General features: G+C 30.3%; 1 long non-coding RNA gene across 7 annotated transcripts; it reads right to left on the reverse strand.

Annotated features, from left to right (window-relative positions):
• Positions 3755 to 9971, reverse strand: LOC109725185. Of its 7 annotated transcripts, none has more exons than XR_002220214.1 (4): positions 8465 to 8801; positions 6032 to 6431; positions 5559 to 5639; positions 3755 to 4219 (listed from the first exon to the last, which is right to left on the reverse strand). It is a non-coding gene; the product is annotated as an uncharacterized LOC109725185 (long non-coding RNA). The 7 variants fall into 7 exon arrangements; XR_002220211.1 differs by lacking the exon at positions 3755 to 4219 and adding an exon at positions 9797 to 9971 and having other exon boundaries at positions 5468 to 5639; positions 8465 to 8521; XR_002220216.1 differs by lacking the exon at positions 3755 to 4219 and adding an exon at positions 9797 to 9971 and having other exon boundaries at positions 5468 to 5639; positions 8465 to 8524.

The following is an 11047-nucleotide window of genomic DNA, read 5'->3' on the forward strand; positions in this document are numbered from 1 at the left end:
GCTACCTATCTCTCAAAAAGAAAAAAAAAAAAAGTACATATATATTTTTAAACAGAATGAAATGCATGGACAACATATGCTTCCCCTCCTCTCTCTCTCTCTCTCTGAAAATAATACCAAATATAAGGTGTAAAAAAGTAGTTAATTACTGGGGGCACCAATTACCATCTGTTAGTGAAGCAATTTTCATGGCACACCGCCTCACGTTTTTGCACTCCACTTGCACCTTAATCTCCATCTTTTGCTGCATCACATATTACTCAATTTTTCAACTCAATTTACTTATCTTTTATTATTGACATTACAACATATAGTAATTATATTATTCAACACAAAAATAAATTAGCAATTATCAACTGTAAATTGAAAACATATATACAGAACTTTTCCGGAGACTATGTTTCGCTTGATCAAACTAACCATTTAATTCTTGTGTTTTGAGCAATTTTGATGGCCATTTTGTTACAAATTTTGAGCGTTCTGTGCTCTTTAATTTGGAAAGCGCTATCAAATGACTCAAATTGAATGAATTAATCCAAATTGAATGAATTAACTCAAATTGACAATTTTATTTTAAATGTTAGATATATAGTTGATGGATCAAAATGAATCATATGTAGCTCTGATCATAAGCTCCGTATATACATATTTACTATTTCAAGCTAGCTCAACCCAATGTTTAAGCATGAAACTCAAAAGAGCATTTTATTGAAGGTCATAACATATGAAAAAGATGATTGAATTTTTGAGCTTATGATGAGAGAATTAATTACCTTTATTGCCATAGATGAAGAGGATGACTAAATCTCTAACACATGCAATGGAATGGACTACTCCTAGTGAATTGTCTGTGGATAGGAATGGATATATTTATAGGGAGAGATTAGGAAAGGGTACAGGATATTAACAATTCTTTTTTTTTTTCTATATTATAAGCTAAATTAATTGATTGTTTTGTTGCTTGCTCTAGTCCATGCATGGTTTAGGAAACGAAGTGGTCCAATTCTCTTTATTAATGCCCCTCTAATTAACTAGCTACTGTTGGAGTCAAGTGTGAGGTCAAGAATATTAGGGTTCAATTTATGTTTGTTTTTTTCTCTTTTATTCGTTTTTTCTTTGTTTGAGCGCATGACAGGTAATGTGTTTGGATTTCGTCATCTACTAATTAAAGTTAGGAGCCTTTAATTTAATATGGTTTTCAAATTTTGATTTCTTATTTCAACCTAACTTTTTTTTTTTTCCAAACTAATTTCACTAAGCTCTCTTTAATGCACTAATAAAGTGACGTTAACGAAACCTAATCTATCGACATCTACGTACATGCACTAGAACAAAAACTTTCACTTAAAACCTGCGTCCTGTGGAAAAGAAATTATAATTGAGAATATAAAGAACTCGAGATTTTAGTACTTTTTTTTTAACACAATCTGAGACAACAAGGTCTCAAAAAATAAAAAAAATAAAAAAAAAACCTAATTATAGGGTAAGTCGCCTAGTGCAAGTGGAAAAGGGCTTGGTGATTGGTACCCGAGGCCCCGAGTTTGAATCCTAGTTGATTCACATTTTCAACTAAGTTTATTTTTAAATGAAATAAACAAAGCGGATAACATGCTACCTATCTCTCAAAAAGAAAAAAAAAAAAAGTACATATATATTTTTAAAAGTAAAAATGTAATGGGAACCCTTAACTATAGGGTATTTTTATATTAGGGTTAATTTCATACAGATCCCTGCACCAAATATAATGAATGACAAATATATTTCTACAAAGTTCAACTTTCATATATTGTCCCTACAAAAGTTCTATGGTTTTCAAATATATCCTCTTGTTTGTTATCGTTAAAGAACTATTTATATTTTCAATTTTGTCATTACAATTATATCCCTCCAAAAGCTATAACAGTATAATATAAAGTAGTAAAAATATCAAAAACTAACCAGAGCTAAATATTTAACCTATGGTTAATTAACTAAAATTTTTTAACGGATTCTAACGGCAGAAATATATTTGAAAACATCAGAATTTTTATAAGGACAACATATGAAAACTGAACTTTATAGGAATATATTTGTCATTCACTATATTTGTAGAAACTTGTATAAAATTAACCCTTTATATTAATGTATCTTCAACTTGATATTATTTTGATTAAAGTTATTTCAGTTATTTAATTAGGAGTTTCATCAAAACTAAAAACTTAGATAGTGATTCAGCAATGGAATTAATATTTCTATTTTATCTGCTAAGAAACTAATAAAATTATTGAATTTAATAAATTATATGTTGCTTATCAAATAAAATTTTAATTAGTTTGATATGAATTGAAAGTTGAGAGGGTCACTATGAAGTAAAGTCTAGTTTGCTGCTAGAGAATGGAATGTATTTGAGGAGTAATTCATGTTACTGATACACTCAAAAGGTGAGCTAGAATGCTATTGATAACAAATCGGCACTTTTGCCACCCATTTATTTTCGATGATGGAGCCTCTAAATCGATGATCGGCACCGTTGAATATTATCTATACCATTTGAAGTATTTAGAAATCAAATTTCATACATTTTCGATATTGTTCTCTTATCCATCGAGTGGACACAAAAATGAATGGCTGAAAATGAATATTTTTAAAAAAATGATGATAGGAGTCTTGTAATCAAGATCAAGAGTATAGATCTTGTTTTAAATAGTTTAAAGAATTTTCTAACAAAAATTCAATTGATTTAGATATTTTTATGCTGTTAAAAGAGAAAACGCCTCATATCGACTATTAAAATTACAAATTTTAAAATCCTTTGATCATTCGGCAAATGATGTCGAAAAGATTTGAAATTTGATTTCTAAACAATTCAAGTCGTATAGATCATGTTCGACGATGCCGATCATCGATTTGGAGGCTCCATCATCGAAAATAAATGGGTGGCAAAAATACCGATTTACTATCGATAGTATTCTAGCTCAACTCGTTATATATCTTATATTCTCTTCATTCTAGAGCCACCAAACTTGTCACATCATTTTGTTATTAAGAATTATTTAATTCTTTGTGAACCCATCCCAAGATGGTGTGTACGATCTACATCTCCACTTTTGGAGTGAATAATTATAATTTTTCATAGTTTTAATTTTTTTTTTTTTCATTAGAACAATTGTTTAAAAGAATAAGCTAGCATCTAGGGCACTAAAGGACTGTTGGATTCAAGGTTTATAATATTACGAAAAATATTATTATATATTTTATATTTGAATGACAAGTTTGATATTAACTTATTGAGCCACTTGATGGAAATGCTATAAATAGACTACTAATTAACTTATCAAGCTACTAGAACTAATATTTTTTTATTAATTAATGAACTCATAATTATTTTCATTAAGTAGGAAATTGAAAATATCTCCTAAAACATGAAAAATGTAGTATCCCTGCTAGAAATTTACCATAATTTTATTATTTTATTAATATTTTTTTTCCAACTATCTAATTTGAATTGAATGATAATAATCTAAAAGTATTTTAATGAAAAATTTAAAATTTTTTGAAATATTACAAATCTTGAAACAAACGCCCTCAAGTATAAAGCCAAATATTTTGAACATTCATATTATTCTTTTAGTTAGTTCTAGGCCATTCATGAGTTGTAGATTATTAGACTCCACTCTCTCTCTCAAAAAAAGAAAAAAAGAAAAAAAGAAAAAAAAAAGCATAGAGCGAACAATTCCTGAATATTTTTATTTAGTTCATCTATCTCTCTCTCTCTCTCTCTCTCCCTCTCTCTCTCTCTTCAATAAGCAATAATGAAAGAGTTTTATTCTCACTCATTATGCACTAACTATCTGCATTAAAACTCTCAATTAAGAAGCATGCACATGCATTAATGACATCTCTAATGCATGATAAGAGCCACACCAAAAAACCACAGAATCACATGATGGAGCAAGGATGATCGATCTGGGGCCGGCGCATCGCACATCACATAATACATCGGCGGCAAATGCGAATACGAATACGAATATGAAATTGTCGGTACATTGTCGGTCGGTGGCTTGTCTTCTTTCTTCGCATCCTTCCATTTCTCTTTATTATCTCTCTTCACCTCCGAAATCCATAACTATTTATGTGCACCCTATGTTTTTTTTCCGTAACGATTTGACTAATTTGACCAAATCTACTCCGACTCCGGTGACCACTAGCTTATCTCCATCTACTGTAATCGAGTCAATACCTGTAATAAGTTCAAAAATCATACATACTATAGTTAAAGTTATTAGATGTTGCCTATATTTATTTGGCTAATATATAAAAGATGGTTTTAAAAAAACTATAGTTATAAATTTAATGAATTTAGTAGAAATAATCTTACATTATTACAATTTTTTTTTCCAATTTTGTGTTAATTAGTAGATTGAAATCACCTTCACTGTGGTGAAATAATACTGTGTTATGAATAAGTTTGTATTTTTGTATTCTTTTCTTAAACACCGAATACCTATCACAATTATTTGAGAACTATTTGCATGTTTGTCTTAGTAAAGATTAATGAAAATATATATAGAGAGAGAGAGTTTGGCTACTATACTCTTATAAGGAGTCGATCTTGTGTGCTATTAGGAGCATGAAGGCCTCCGTGCTTCTAAGCCGTTTTTGATGATACAGTTTTCGAATCGACGATCGGCTCCGTTAAACTTGATCTAGCATACTTGAAGTATCTAGAAAATAAATTTTACGATTTTTTGATATCATTTATTTAGTAATCGAAAGGGTTTAAAATCAACAATTTTTAATGATTGATGTATATCGTTTACAAGTTTAACGGTATAGAAGTATTCAAATCATATGAAATTTTGATAAAAAATTCTTTATACTATTTACAGCAAGATCAATGTCTCTGATCGAAAATTTTAGTGCTATATTACCACTTTTTGTTAGATTTTTATTTTCAGCCGTTGATTTTGAACCTTTTCGATCGCTAGATAAATGATATCGAAAAATTACAAAATTTATTTTCTAGATACTTCAAATACGCTAGATCAAGTCTAACAGAACCGATCATCGATTCGGAAGCTCCATCATCAAAAACAGCTTAGGAGCATGGAGGCTTCCGTGCTCCTAATAGCATACAAGACCTACTCCTCTTATGAGTACAAACTCTTTGTACTTAAAAATTTTCAACCGTTAGATCTATTCTTTTTATTATTTTCATTCATTATATTATACTATTCAACCAACTACCCACGTAATTTTAAAAACATCATTATCATCATAACTAGGGACTACTATCATCCTAATCATATTTTTTTTCATCCAATAGTCGAAAACTTATGAATACAAAAAAATCTATACTTATAAGAATATAGTAGTCATACTCTCTCTCTCTCTCTATATATATATATATATATATATGAATATTGTATATATGGATATTGACGTAGCAGATGCTGCTGACGCATTAGAAAGAGGTAGTATTGAAACATGAATTAAAAACGTGCGGCTCGCCAATTTTTCATTAGAATTCATCGTATGTAGTACTATACGCATAATTTAAAAGATCCTTGAAGACCGACCATCTTTTTCTGCAGCAATCACGTCATGGCCTTTCTTTGACCGTTTCTGCAACCCATCTGAATCTTCATCTCTATCTTTTGCTGCATCAAATACAAAAATGTCCTTGCTTATACCTTAATTTAGCAATCGAAAGTGAACGCTCTTCATACAGTACGAGAAGGACTATCACCGTTGCTGTTGCTTTAAAATTAATTATATAATTAAACACTATGTGGAATTACTAGGTGGTTTAAAAAATATAATAGTAAGAATCTAATAACCCAAAAGTTCAAAACTGGTGCTTTCAAAAGTATAATAATAGTAAGAATCTAATGACATAAAAGTTGAAAGTTAGTGCTTTCAAAAATATAGTAGTTCAATTCTATAAACAATATATATACACTAACTAGTGATTCCTATCTCACGAACACCATATTTAAGCGTACAAACAATGATAATAAAAGCATTTTTGTAATGAGATTAGATTAATTACCTTTGTTGCCATTTGAGATGAAGCTCAATGTGCTTGTTAATTAGTTTAAAGGATTGGGCTCCCTTCAATAATAATTTAGATGAACGGTCCCTATCTCACAGCATACAAGCGTACAACAAGTGATGATAATAATAATAGATGAACGGGTCCCTATTATATCACGAACAACATATAAGCGTACAAACAGTGATGACAATAATAGATGAACGGTCCCTATCGTCTCACGAACAGCATATAAGCGTACAAACAGTGATGATAATAATAATATATGTAATGAGATTAGATTAATTACCTTCGTTGCCATTCGAGATGAAGCTCAATGCATCAGAGCTTGTTAGTTTAAAGGATTGGGCTCCCTTCAATAATAATTAGATGAACTCTTGGTGGAAAGGAATGGTCGCTATATATAGACAAAAAGATTAATTAGCAGAGGGAGAAATTAAGTTATCAAATGCTTGTTGCGAGTCAAAGTCTCCAGGGCTTTTGGTCTTCATTGCGTCAATGGTCTCCAAAGCAATGTTCACCTACTATATATTCTTCATGGCTCTTTTAGCCATGACAATGTTTAAACATATCCTGCTAAGAAAGAAATTTGTACTAGAATTTTAAAAAATACGGCCCAACTAGTCATTTAAATTTAGATTTTTTATTATAAAGGAAAAACTTCAAAAAGTATCAATTACCCCCCCTGTAGTTTTATTTTTATCTTTTCGGCAACTTTTTTCTTAATATTTTATTAAATTATGTACAAAAAAAAAAAACTTCAGATACACATATAGATTTATCGAATATTTACTTTAGTACTCTTTAATTTTAACTTTGTCACTGATTTAAGAAAAAAATAATAATAAAATTGATAATAAAAAGAGAAAAACGAAACCACAGGTGCAAATTGATACACTTTAAATCATAGGGTACTAAAGTGAGAAAGTGCGAAACCACAGAGGAATTTTTTGAAGTTATCCCTATTATAAATAAGACCAATTATATCAAATATAGAACTATTTGATATAATATATCTTATCCATTTTATATCTATTTAAATTAAATAAAACTTTAATAAGATTTTAATGGAAAGTCGATCTGAATGCTATACAAAGAGGGTATTGGTTCTGTCATTTTCTCATGTGCATTCGGATAAAAAATTATCATCTGTTTCACATCATACAGGAGAGTGTCTGAAATAGGAAGAAAAACTAAATTATCCGAGTGCAGTTGGTGACGTTTAGATTATAATGGAAATTTTCGCTTCGGTAAATTGATCAAAAATTACTTCTTTATGACGCTCTATAAGTTATTTTATTTTACTTTATAATACTGAATTTTGATATATTTATTTTTATTGTTTTCTTACATACATATCAATAAAGAGCTATCAGTTTAAGCTTAAAACGATTTTTAGAGTGTTTTTTAATTCTTTCAGGGCCTTTTCTGTAATTATCAAACTGAGGTACTAGTACTGCAAACCTTTTAATAATGGAAAGATTCATCGAAAGTAGTACTCAAACTTAAAAACAATAAAAATAAAAATAAAAATTCATAAAAATTATTGAGAAATCTTAAATGACAACACCACAAAGATTCGGAAAAAATATTTATGCAAATAAAGTGTAAAACACGATACTTATAGCTGGACCATTGCTTGGTAAAAGACTTTTTTTTATGTAATTAAAGCACAAACCACAATGTAAAAAAAACATGAAATAAACAAAATATGGATTTCGATAAAGAGGTGGTAGGCCCCCACCTTAGCCAATGAGAGGACTTTTTTATAAAATGATCCTTCAAAATTTTGAAATTAAAAAAATGATCCTATCAAATTTTACTTTAGAACTTAGACAAATTTTACTTTAGAACTTAGACAAATTTTGATAGGTTTACAGTATTTTACATTAAAGGCGGTGATTCACCACCTTCATTATATCATAGAAAAATTCCGACGTGATGCCCACGTGACGAAAGAAGAATTATTTTTTCAAATAAAATTTTGACAGAATTATTTTTCAAATTTTCAAATTTTGAAGGGTCATTTTATAAAGCCAAAATCTTAGTCGCAACGCAAATTGGGCGGATACCTAAACTTTTTCGCACAAGTCGGCGGAGGAAAACATTGCTAGTGGGTGAAGTATTACAAAACTTCTTAGGCTTAGTTTGGTATTAAGATCTATCTAACGTTATTAGATAAAATGGAGTTGAGGAAAAAGTATATAGGAATATGTTTCTGCGTTTTCCGATGGAATCGCAAAAAATATATCGTAACCGACTCGTCGAGATATGCGGAATGCAATATTATCTACGGAAACAAACAGGATATTTTTTCAACGTACTTTCTCACCGCACGTAACGCAATTTTTCCGCAATCCCAAAGTATTATAGAAATTTAAAAAAAAAAGAAAAAAAAAAAAGAGAGAGTAATCGAAAAGGTATTCATACCTGATGCCTGCACCCAAAAGCAGGATCCTTCGTTTGGCACAGGCAGATCGGACATGTCTGCTAATAAGAAGAAAAATAAAAAATTACTTTTGAGGTCCTGAGAAAATTAAGTATTACTTTTGAGGTCCATTCATCGTGTGCGCGCGTGTAATAAAATGATAATAAGTTCATAAATCTGTTTACAATCTAATTTTTCTTTTTTATGAAAATAAACTCTGATTTTTTTGCAACAACCGGGAACCAGCACCACACGTTCCGAAGGTTGATTCCAAGTCCATAGCAGGAAATTTCTTTAAAATAAATGTCAAAGGTTGATTCCAAGTCAATAGCAGGAAATTTCTTTAAAATAAATGTCAAGTCATTTTTTGGAATTTCTCATAGTTCCCTTGTACTGCCGGGAAAAGACGACTAAAAGCCACGCGCACATCACTATTATAAGATCCAAGGGCAGGAGGGGACCTTTTTTTATAAAATAATTTTTTAAAATTTTATAATTTGTGAAATAATTCTGCCAAATTTATATTTGGCAAACTAACTCTTTAGATTATTTTTCAAGAAGCGATGAATCATTCCCTGCATTCTCCAATTTCTTTTAAAAGCTTTCTCCCTTTTTCTTTTTTTCTTATTTCTTTTAAACACGGTGAATCGTTCGCCGTATTTATTAAAATTATGCGTGTATTATATAGGAAATAGAAAAAAATAAAGTTGTTAGGATTATATGTGACTCATTAGAATTTTTATTTGATTATTAAGATTATATGGATAAATTATTAGAATTTTTAGACTGTTAAGATTATATAAAATTATATGCATAGATTTTTAGAATTTTCAGACTGTTAAGATTATATGAAATTGTATGGATAGATTATTAGGATTTTCAGGTTGTTAAAATTATATATGATTTATTAAAATTTTTAATATGGTTGTTAGAATTATATACATGTAATATAAAAAGAAATAGTAAATAAGCGAATGACGATGAATAATTCACCAACTTTGTGAAAAATTAAGAAGGCAGTGAACGATTCACCATCTTCATCCGCCCCCACGCCTACTTGACGAGAGGAGGATTAGTTTTACAAATATAATTTTGATAAGATTATTTTACAAATTTTAAAATTCTAAAGAGTTGTTTTATAAAAAAGTTTGCAGGAGGAAACTGGTGCCCCGGCCCAGAATCATCTCTTATTAAAAGTAATAATTAATAATAAAAATAAAAGATGAATCATGAATCCAAGGAAACTCACTAACCGCTCCTGTGTATATAGTGTATACCCATCTAAAAAGCACATAATGAGGCACCATGTCAGATATGAATTTATACATACATACCTGCGTTCATCTACATCTACTAGCGAACTCTCAGCAGGGGCGGAGGCTTTTTTTTTTGTTTTTTTTTTAACTCCTTGTTCATGGCTGTTTGGATATGTAAATTTTTTGAATCTAAACATCCAAAACCCTGGCACTTAATTGGTGGAGGTAGACAAATTAAACCTTTCTTGCATTCCCGTTCGTTTACTGCAATAAATCAAGAGATTAATTAATAAACCTTACCCGCCAAATTAGTTCTTCGAGAAAATGGTATGTTAATGAAAATTACAAAATTCATTCCCAAGAAGTTGGAGATCCATTGCTGGTTTATACTGCGATGGGATTTCCATCAGCGCTGCGAGAGCAAACTGTGCATCCTTTCTGCTCTCGGGGATTAACTCGACATGATCTCTGTGAAATTAACAAACTATATTGTACCAATGCAAATAGCCATGATCTTTTTAGTACGCCATAATAGTATAGTATCTTATTTTGTTCAGTTGAAACCTGAAAATTACCCAATGCACGACACGGTAGATGTTGCCGTCAAATTGCTTCATCACAAACTCCAACCGGCACGATTGATAACAGGTAGTGAGTCACTGCAACATAGATAAGTAGATATATTACTTTAATAACCCAGCAGAATTACACAATATCTACCCAGCGAAAATTGGACTTCCATTTATATGCTGATCATATTATTAATGACACACAACCCTGAAAAATCAAGATGTTCATATACGCCAGACATGAATGCGCAATAAAGACCAACTTCAACACCCCCCCAATGGCGCTATTCCCCTTTGCAGGAAGGTTCAACTTTTGAAGGGTATATGCAAATATATCACATCTATCGAATTAAAGAATTAGATATACACACTCGTCCGCTGCCATTCATTCACATGTTTAAGGTAAGTAGGTGAAGGGTGATATTTTGCGAGAGATCTTTATACAGCATCCAAAACAATACTTATTTTCTAATTTAAAAGCATTACTTATCTTTAATTTAAATACAATCAATTAGGATCATTCTATTATATATATATATATATATATATATATAGAGTTAGACTGGGCTACTATTAGTAGCAAAATTCCATTGTTGCTATCAATTTTTTAGCCTTTGGATCAACTCTTTTTGTCATTCCTAACCATTGGATTAAATACTATAACCCAGTGGGGACCACTCAACCCTAGGGGGACCACTTAACTCTAACTAACTAATATCATCCTAACCCTATAATTTTTCATCCAAGGGTTAAAAACTTG

Source organism: Ananas comosus, linkage group 2 (assembly GCF_001540865.1).
Source record: "Ananas comosus cultivar F153 linkage group 2, ASM154086v1, whole genome shotgun sequence".
NCBI lineage: Eukaryota > Viridiplantae > Streptophyta > Magnoliopsida > Poales > Bromeliaceae > Ananas > Ananas comosus.